The 9,811-nt window shown below is 36.7% G+C and overlaps 1 pseudogene; it reads right to left on the bottom strand.

Moving 5' to 3' along the window:
• Positions 1–1,451: 1,451 nt before the first annotated feature.
• On the bottom strand, positions 1,452–2,218 carry LOC116572292 (annotated as a pseudogene).
• Between the last annotated feature and the right edge of the window lie 7,593 nt (positions 2,219–9,811).

The raw sequence follows: 9,811 nt of genomic DNA, 5'->3' as shown, positions 1-9,811 counted from the left end.
ATGTGATAAGTACTAATAGAAATGGAAAAAGTAATAGTAATAATAATTAATTGAGTCATCAAATTGAGTCATCAAATAATATTACAGAGTGATAAATATATATATAGAAAGAACTGTGCTAAGTCCTTCATATTTATTCTTTTCTTTTTTTTTTTTAAGATTTTAATTTGAGAGAGAGAGAATTAGAGACAGCACACGTGAGAGAGGTTATGTCAGAGAGAGAAGCAGACCCCAAGCTGAGCAGGGAACACGATGTGGGACTTGATCTCTGGACTCCAGGATCATGACCTGAGTTGAAGGCAGTCACTCAACCAACTGAGCCACCCAGGTGCCCATGATAACACTATAATGTGTGGAAGATTTTAAAGAAGATGGTATGACTGAGGCTTAGGCACATTATCAAGTCTGTCACTCCACGCCGTACAATTTCTTATCTTGAACGACTCTGTCTTGGTCAGTGTTGAAGCTTCATGTGGAAGACTCTGGAGTCTCTTTGTACCAGCACCCATTCTGCCTATATACAAACACACACATGCAGACACGCACACACACACACACACACACACTCAGATAGGAAGAAACTTTTGGAGGGGATAGATATGCTAATCATCTTGATTGGGTGATGGTTTCATGGATAGATGCATTATCTCTCAACTCATTGAATTAGATGTGTATTGAATACATTGTATTTTAAAAATTTCAACTGAACCTTGATAAAGCTGTGTTTTGAAAAGATACAGTAACCAAGACAAGATGTTATTGATAAAGGAAACAACAAATGGGTCAACAGAGTCTAAAAATAGATCCACAAAAATAAGACAGATCTTGGGGCACCTGGGTGGCCCAGTGGGTTAAGCCACTGACTCATGTACTTGCTCACTCTCTCTTTCTCTCTCTCAAATAAAAAAAAAATAAATAAATAAAATTTTAAAGACACATTTATTCCGCATCATGATCAGACTATTACATTTAGCAATCAACAGCATGGGTGCAAAAAAAAAAAAAAATCTACATTAAAACCCTTTGTTGGAATGCTTTATACTTTCCGCAAAACAGAAACTAAAATAACCCATTACACAATTAGTCACAAATACAGTCCTCGAGTTTTTTGCCCATGCACATGAGTATTGACTAAAGCATGTCTTTGTAGCAGGTAGGCCCTGCCATCACTGGGTTTGGCTGAGTGCACAAATCTATTGTAACCTGTAGCTTCCCTCTCACATCTCTGGCTCTCCTCTCCTGCTAAGCTTTGTTCCTTGCAGTAATTAAAACCTTCAGCCACTGCTGTAGCAACTGCTGCTGCTGGAACTACAGTAGCCACCTTGGTTTCACGGCTTGGCAAAGTATTGGCCTCCATGACCATAGGGGCCAGAGGATTGATTGTTTTAATTGCCAAAACCATTATAGCTTCCGCCACCTCCAAAGTTGTTTCCATCATTACCAAATCTGTTCTAGCCGTCCCCACTGCCACCATATCCACCACCACCTCGACTGCCATCAAAACTACCTTGACCCTTGATGTTTCCTCCATGACCAAAGTTGTCATTCCCACCAAAACCACCTCCACGACCACCACCAAAATTTCCGGAACTACCTCGACCTCTTTGGCTGGATGAAGCATGAGCCATCTCTTGCTTAGAGAGCTCTTTCTTTACTTCACAGCTGTGGCCATTCACAGGATGGGATTTTTGAATGACAGTCTTTCCACAGAGTCATGGTCATCAAATGTTACAAAAGCAAAACCCCTCTTTTTGCCACTGTCTCGGTCAGTCATGACCTCAGTCACTTCGATGTTCCCACACTGTTTGAAATCTTCTCTTAGAGGATGTTCGTCAGTGACTTCTTTAATGCCACCAACAAAAATCTTTATCACAGTTAAGTGGGCACCAGGTCTTTGAGAATCTTCTCTTGACATAGCCCTGTTTGGCTCCACAACTCTTCCATCCACCTTGTGCGGCCTCGCGTTCATGGCTGCCTCCACCTCCTCCACAGGGACAATGTGACAAACCCAAAGCTTCTGGAGTGCTTTGGGTGTCTTCTTACCACACAGTCCATAAGTGCTCCCCGTGGCTCAAAATGGCTCCTCTGACTCTCATCGGCTGTTTCAAAGCTCAGCCTTCTGATGAAGAGCTTCTGCTGCTGTTCAGGCTCTTTGGGAGGCTCTAACTTAGACATGATGGCAGTGGAGGGGAGACTTTACCGATGCTTACTTGGCAGTGTCCACGGGCAGAAAGCTCAAATAAATAAAATCTTTAAGAAAATAAGACCAATCACTTTTTGACAAAGGTAGATATACACAGTATTTTTAAGTGGAGAAAGAATATAATTCAGCAAACTATATTGAAACATTTGGACATCCATATGCAAAAAAAAATTAGAAAGGAACTTGACCTAAGTCTTCATTATCATTACACGAAAATTAACTCTAAACAGAGAATATATCTGAGTGCAAAATGTGAAATTATAATTTTTTAGAAGAAAGCATAGGTAAAGATCTTTGTATTCTGGGCTTGGCAAAAAAGTATGGAGACACACTGAAAGCATAATCCATAAAGGGAAAGTGATAAATTAGATTTAAAATATAAACACTTTGTTTTGTTTTTGTTCTGTGAAAGACACTGTTAAAAGAATTAAAAGACTCACTACAGACTGAGAGAAAATATTTGGAAATTACATGTCTGACAGTGGACTTGTACCCAAAATACATAAATAACTTTCAAAACTCAACAGGGAAAAACCAATCTATGAACAACAAAAACAAAAATTAAACAAATACTTCACCAAACAGTATATATGAAAAGCATGAGAACACCTGAAAGGATGTTTAACATCATTAACCACTATGGCTATGCAAATTAAAACCAGGATAATGCACACCACCACACAAGTTAGAATGCCTGAACCAGAACACACGGGCAATAGGACGCACTCACGAGAACACAGATCTACTCTAACGCTCACACGTTGCTGATGGATGTGCAAATGCTTACGACCTGGAAAATAATTTGTCAGTTCCTATGAAGTTAAAAATATAATTATTATATTAACCAAAATTCTCACTCCTGAGTATTCGGCCCAAAGAAATAAAAATTATGTTCACACCAGCACTTACCTTTTATAGAGCTCTGTTCATAATTTTCCAAACTGGAAACAACTTGGCTTTTTTTTTTTTTTTTTTTTTGACTAGGCTTCATGCCCGGCATGGTCCCCGCTGTGGGGCTTGAATTCATGACCCTAAGATCAAGACCTAAGCTGATCTTCCAACAGTTGGAAGCTCAACAGACTGCACCACTCAGGTGCCCCAACTTGGATGTGGTTCAGTGGGTGAATAGATACATAAATTATGAAGCAGCTAAACCATGGATGACTAATCAAAAATGGAAAAGACTGTTGGGATATAGAAGTTGGTTGCATCACTAAGATAATATTCTTTCTTTGGGAAAGAAGCCAGTTTCAAATGTTTATCTATGTATAATTCTATTAGTACCATACACTCAAAGGGAAAACCATAATTATGGAGACTATATCTCTGGTTGGCTGGGCTTGGGGGAGGCTGGAGTATTGTAAAATTTAGGGAATGGATGGCAGACTTGTTACCCAACCAAAGCCTGGGTTTAAATAGACACATTCATATTATTATACATCATTCACTTAATCCTGCTAACATGGGCATAGCAGGAAAGTAGCAAACACACTGGAAAATATTGATAAAGGAGTCTCATTAGGATAAAGATAGAGAAGTAAGGAACTGCTTTGTGGGATGTTCAATTAAAGGGCAGAAACTAGCACAACTTTTGGTGTTCTACATAGAAGAAGTCTTACATCCATACAGCCTGCTCAACCTTTAGTTGTTCATATCTCTGATGATATATCATCGTCCTGCTTATTTAGAGAACCTCAGAGTGCTTGCTATGTACATAAAGATAAAATTTTGTGAAAATCAACCAGCTTGGCCAAGTTAAATTTTTATGGTCTTAGATATTTGAAAATGAGCTTAAAATTTAAATAATGTACACAACATAGTGCTTGGAAAAGTAAACAAGAGAGTGTGAAACAGGAAACAGAGAGGACCATGTCTTCGGTAAGAAAATATTCTAAACATGTTTTACAAAATGACTTTAATTCACTTTCAAATTATCTTTGTGGTAATTTTCTAGAGAATATATCTGTAAGTAAGCTGAATTCCATGCCTTTACCAGATAAGCTATCATATTCTGAAAAAAGATATCCCAATCTTTTACTAAAATGAAAGATGGGTATTTGAGTAACAATTTTTAAAAATAATGTCGCTATTATTGATTTGACCTAGGTCATATCTTCAAGTTTTAAAAGATGATCTTATTTTAGTGGCCACATTAACCATGTTAAGAAAATAGGAGAGACTTTAAATTGTTTAAATTGAAAAATGGAGAGCTTTTTGCAAATGAAGCCATTGTTTGTTTCTTTTCATAGGGAGACATAGCGTTTGTGAGTAGAGTAGAAAAGCTGATACTCAAGACTTGCGGTATGGTATTTAAAAAAATGCAGGTCTTCTGTGAAAATGTAAGTCTATGCAACAGAAAACTAATGTAAGGGCAGAGGGTTTGTGAGAGTAAAACCACCCTGGGTTTAGGAAATCTATTTTATTAAGCAGTTTTGTTTCTCCCTCCTTCCCGGGAATATTTTATTATCTTCCCACTGCCTAAAAATAGAAGCATATTCTTAGAAGAACTGCACTGGCTTTGTTTCAAAAGTGAAAGATACATTTATATTTTAATTGTAATCACTGCTTTTTAGTAGTGTCGGATCCTTAAAATGAACGCACCCACGTAAAGAGATCCAGTCCCTGCATATATAATGCAGTGCTATATATACACATTTACTTAAATGTGACAACCTAGATGCCTTCACATTGATATTTTTAACACTTTAAGCCCACGTATGCACTCAATTCTCCCAAAGTCTTCTCGTGAGATAACAGAAGGATGCGATAATGTGATATTAAAAGTAGTGTTTATTGAGCACTTACTTTGTAACCATACTTTTATCAACCCTATATGCCTTTAATCCTTACAATAACATGCTTCTTAGTTAATTATCCTTATTAGACTTGTTTTTGCAGAGAAGGGCATTAAGGCTCTGCGAAATCAACTCATGGTGAAGTGACTAAGGAAGAGAAAAGGCAACATTAAACCCCCGTTGTCTGTCCAGGTTCTGTCGATAGCTGGTTCTTCCACAGTGACAGCCAGGAAAACAGAGGTTCAGAGAGTCCAGACCATTCAGAAGAACTAGAGTTCCAGTTTCTGAAAAAACTGGAGTTCTTACCTTCTCAGTGAAGATAAACCAATATTAAAGAGGAAGGTGTCAAAATATAATTTATTACTAATTTTCTTTATTAGTAAGTAGTAGATATTTAGAAGTATTTTAAAAGAATAATGATTCAAAACTCCTGATATGATCCGATGATTTGAACTGATTAAACTGGAAGCATTGCTACAAAGTCAATTGAAAGAGTAGAAGCATAATAAGTGGATAATGTTGATTTTATCAGTAGGTATTACCCTAAGGGAGAGTTTATAATACAATCTTTTGGTAAGTGTGTGTGAGATGACTTAAACTGCAGTTATGAAAAATAGGGGAATTGAGTACCGTATCTCATAAGCTTGATAATAACCTGGTAAGTCTGTAATAAACAAACTGATTATTTGCACTCAGGACAAGTCACAAGTTTTAATTCACACTTGCTCGAGGAATAGAAATCGTATCTTGTGTGGCAGTCACCTCTTTAGCTTAAAGGAGCAATCTCTGAACAATGGGTCACTGTTAAAGCCTTCACAACATCTTGACTTGTCCCTAATTTTGACTTCTCTTTTAAGTCCTCATCAGGTAGCTTCACAACCATCAGATGCAAGTCTAAAGAGTTCCTCACGTTTGAGAAAACACAATGAATACAAAATAATTGGACAGGCATTTGAAGTACTAGTACTAGGCTTTAACATCTCTATGATATTTATTATAGTGTATTAGAAAAAATACTGTATTTACATATTTTAGCTTATTTCATATATGCCCCCTAGACAACAACTTTAGTATGCATTTGGTCATAAAGGACTTTTGAAGGACTCTGTTTAGGGGATCTAAAGATGTATCTACTATTAATTTCCTAAAATAATTCTTTTTTATCAACTCTGACTCACATTCACTGTTGGTCCACTTGCCTTCCCATCCCACAACCCCCTTGATTTTGAGTATGCAGCCCTCTGCTAGGAATGGAGTGGAAGAACTGGTAAGCCAGCAGAGCTTCTGAAGTTAGAACACTCAGAGACTAGTTGGGAAGGAAGCCTTGTAAGAATAATTAAAATGCAATTTATCCAATGAATCTGTAGATTCTTATATTTTCCAGCCAGTCTTGCAGGTGTGAGACCCATAGATGGTTTCTCTGCTCTCTTCTTAGAGGAAGGGGCCATAAAGTAAAAGAATAGGTAAATTAAAGATAAAAATCACATTAGGCAGTAATAAATGCAACAAGTAAATTAACAGAGTCATATAGTGCCTAGGAGATGGTTCCATTTCTGATACTTAGAGTGAAAATACCCCTAACCAGTACAGACCCCTGCATCCATTACTTAATTAATGTTGCATTATGAAGGTCACCTGAAAATACCAAGGTAATTGAGCACCATCACCTCTTCCCATAAGAACAAGCATTGCCAATGTTTGCTACTGGGATTCTGCTGATTGATTGATTGATTGATTGATTGGAGGAGGTAGGGGAAGTGCAGAGGGAGAGAGAATCTTAAGTAGGCTCCATGCACAGCATGGAGTCCAGTGCAGGGCTGGATCTCACAACCTTGAGATCACGACCTTAGCCAAAATCAAGACTTGAATGCTTAACTGTCTAAACTACCCAAGCATCCTGGGATTTCTTTATTTAAGTGAAAAAAGGTTTCTTTATGTGGATTATGAATACAATTGTGTATGTGTGTGTGTGTGTATACTTCAGTGACTGCTTACTGTTCCCTAATTCTTATTTTCCCATTCCATTTCATAATGGAATTCTGATTCTGAGACGGGTATGCGGTACCCAAGAGGAAGATAATATTTACCAGTCTTCCTTTTAGTTAAGTGTGGACATGCATTTAAATTCTGGCCCATGGTTTCAAGAATAATATCTGTAAGTCATAAAGTCATTCCACATGTAAAGGCATGTGCATTTCTGTACTCTTTCTTTATTTTCCGTTGGATAACGTGCAGATGTAATGACCAGATCCAGAGCAACCATCCTGGGCCATGAGGTGAGCCTGCAAAAAGAGGATTGCACACAGATGAATAAAATGAGAGGCTGAGTCATTGAACCATATAGTGCCATCCCAGCATGGGATCGCCTAACCCTGAAATCCTTTGTAAGAGAGAAATAAGCTTCTATCCTTATATAAATTATTTCTGTTTTATCTTTGTTTTCTTTTTTTAATTTTCTTTTTTTTTTAATTTTTGTTTTCTTTTATTTGCAGCTAATCCTAAACCAAATAATGCACTATTTTATCATCATTTCTTAAAGATAAAGGCTATGGCATACCTTTCTATTTATTTCATATACTGATGCTTTAATATATTGTATGTAAATGGTAAACATTTACTCTCTAAATTATATCATTATTAATTCCTATACAGATTCTTTTGGCCAAGGATTAATAAATCTTCAGTAGAGTAGGTGTTCTTCTAGACTCTACTGATAACAGATAGAAATAACAAAAGAGGTAAGGGTGCCTGGGTTAAGCTGGGTGAAGACAGTTAAGCTTCTGTCTTCAGCTTGGGTCATAATCCCCGGGTTCTGGGATCCAGGCCCAAGTAGGGCTCCCTGATCAGTGGGGAGTCCTCTCTCCCTCTCCCTCTGCCAGCCCCTGCTCACACACTCTCTCCCTCTCAAATAAATAAAATCTTAAAAAAAGAAGTAGCTTATGCTCTCTACAATGGTTTTTATTGGGTTCTTCCTATATTCCTTACACTTTGCCTACATTATCCTTAGAGAAAGAAAAACTCTGTAAGATATTTCTTTCCCCATTTGTTTAATGAGAAAACTGGTGGCCTAAGATTCTAGGCAAATCAGCTAAGAATTTTAATTTATGTCTCTTTGAAATGGATATTGTATGCTATTAATTGCAAGTGTTCTTATAAGAGGCAAGACATAAGAATAAATAACTCTAGTCTCTAGTCAAAGGGATAGATTAGTATGTGCTACAAAAGGCACCAAGTGCTATGGGAATTCAAAAATGTCAAAGATCTACTCCCAAGAAACAACTATCGACTTCTAACCATTCTCTAATTAATTTTCCTCCTTGAACTAGTTCAACTGATATACCCAAAGCACTTTTAGATATTTTGGTCTTTCTGTATAATCAATTCTTTTACAAAAATTTCTCTTTTTTGGCAGAATGTTTCCTATTCTTTAAAAAAGACATTTTTTATTTAAAATTTTTTATTAATTATTTTTATTAACATATAGTGTATTACTTGCCCCAGGGTAGAGGTCTGTGAATCGTCAGGCTTAAACACTTACACACTCACCATATCACATACTCTCCCTAATGTCCGTATACCAGCCACCCTCCCCAGCAAGTCTCAGTTTGTTTTGTGAGATTAAGAGTCTCTTGTGGTTTGTCTCCCTCCCATTCCCATCTTGTTTCATTTTTAAAAAGACATTTTTAATGTTTGAAATGACTGACACGTATTTTCATTGGCCATGCTTCTAATGTATCAGAGGCTGGTATCTAGACATATGGATACAATCAATATACATGATACATTCCCTGGCTAATTGTCAGTATACTGTTAAATTGTATTGCTTCCTGCAAGTCTCTCTAAATTTTATTAAATCATGAAATTCTCTACATAATTAATAGTATTAGATTGAATGGTTTGTAGTCAAGCAATTTCCTCTTCTCATGCTAGAGAAAGAACATTTATCATTGTTCCTTAAGAGTAAGGCGGCTATTTGGGCAAGTGCATAAGTGTCTTTCCTATTAACAGTGTTGTGCAATACATTTACTCGACTGTAGAAAACAAGAAACAGCAGTTTTAATTTATATAATGCTTAACAGGCCTAAACCTACCAAAAAAAAAAAAAATAGTAAATCATTGACTCTTTTGGAGGTTCATTAACTCTTTCAAGACAATAACTTTGGATAGGAAAGATCTCTTCAGATGTGTGCTGGCCCCAAAATAGTTTCCATTATTCTGGACACTTTGGAAACATTTCAACATTTGAATTGTGTTTATTCTTCAGTTGTCTCACTTATTTTACAAGAGATTCATGTTCTTTGACTTGACTAGTTTTGGAAAATCAATTTAAGTTTGCAGCCTGAACTACCAATTGAATGAGAATAGGCTTACTCATAGTAGGTATAGTAACTCTCTGATGATACTAAAATTAAAATTATTTACTTTGACATCCAGCATCAACGAAAACTATCAGTAAAGTCCATCTCAGCAGGAGAGGCAATGAGCTCTAAAAGAACAAAACTGGTGTAATGACCTTTTAAATTTACAAAGCTGTGGATTATTCAAGAACATGAATTCTACCCAGAAGCAAGCACTATTAACATTTTAATGCATGTTCTCACAATTCAATTTCAATGTGCATTTATAGTGTTTACATTATATTAATTGCTTAAAACTACTAGCTCAATTTGTGGCCCCTGCAGAGTCAATAATGAAAACATTGATATTCCTTCTTGCCAAATGAGATTGGTAGAGGAAAACTGTCCGTGTAATGCAGATACCAACTCTGCCACTCACAGAACTGGATTCAATGGGTATGAAACCTAACTGTAAC

This window comes from Mustela erminea, chromosome 13 (assembly GCF_009829155.1).
Source record: "Mustela erminea isolate mMusErm1 chromosome 13, mMusErm1.Pri, whole genome shotgun sequence".
In the NCBI taxonomy this organism is placed as follows: Eukaryota; Metazoa; Chordata; class Mammalia; order Carnivora; family Mustelidae; genus Mustela; species Mustela erminea.
Note: the sequence above shows the minus strand (reverse complement) of the source record. Positions and strands in the feature narration are given on the sequence as shown.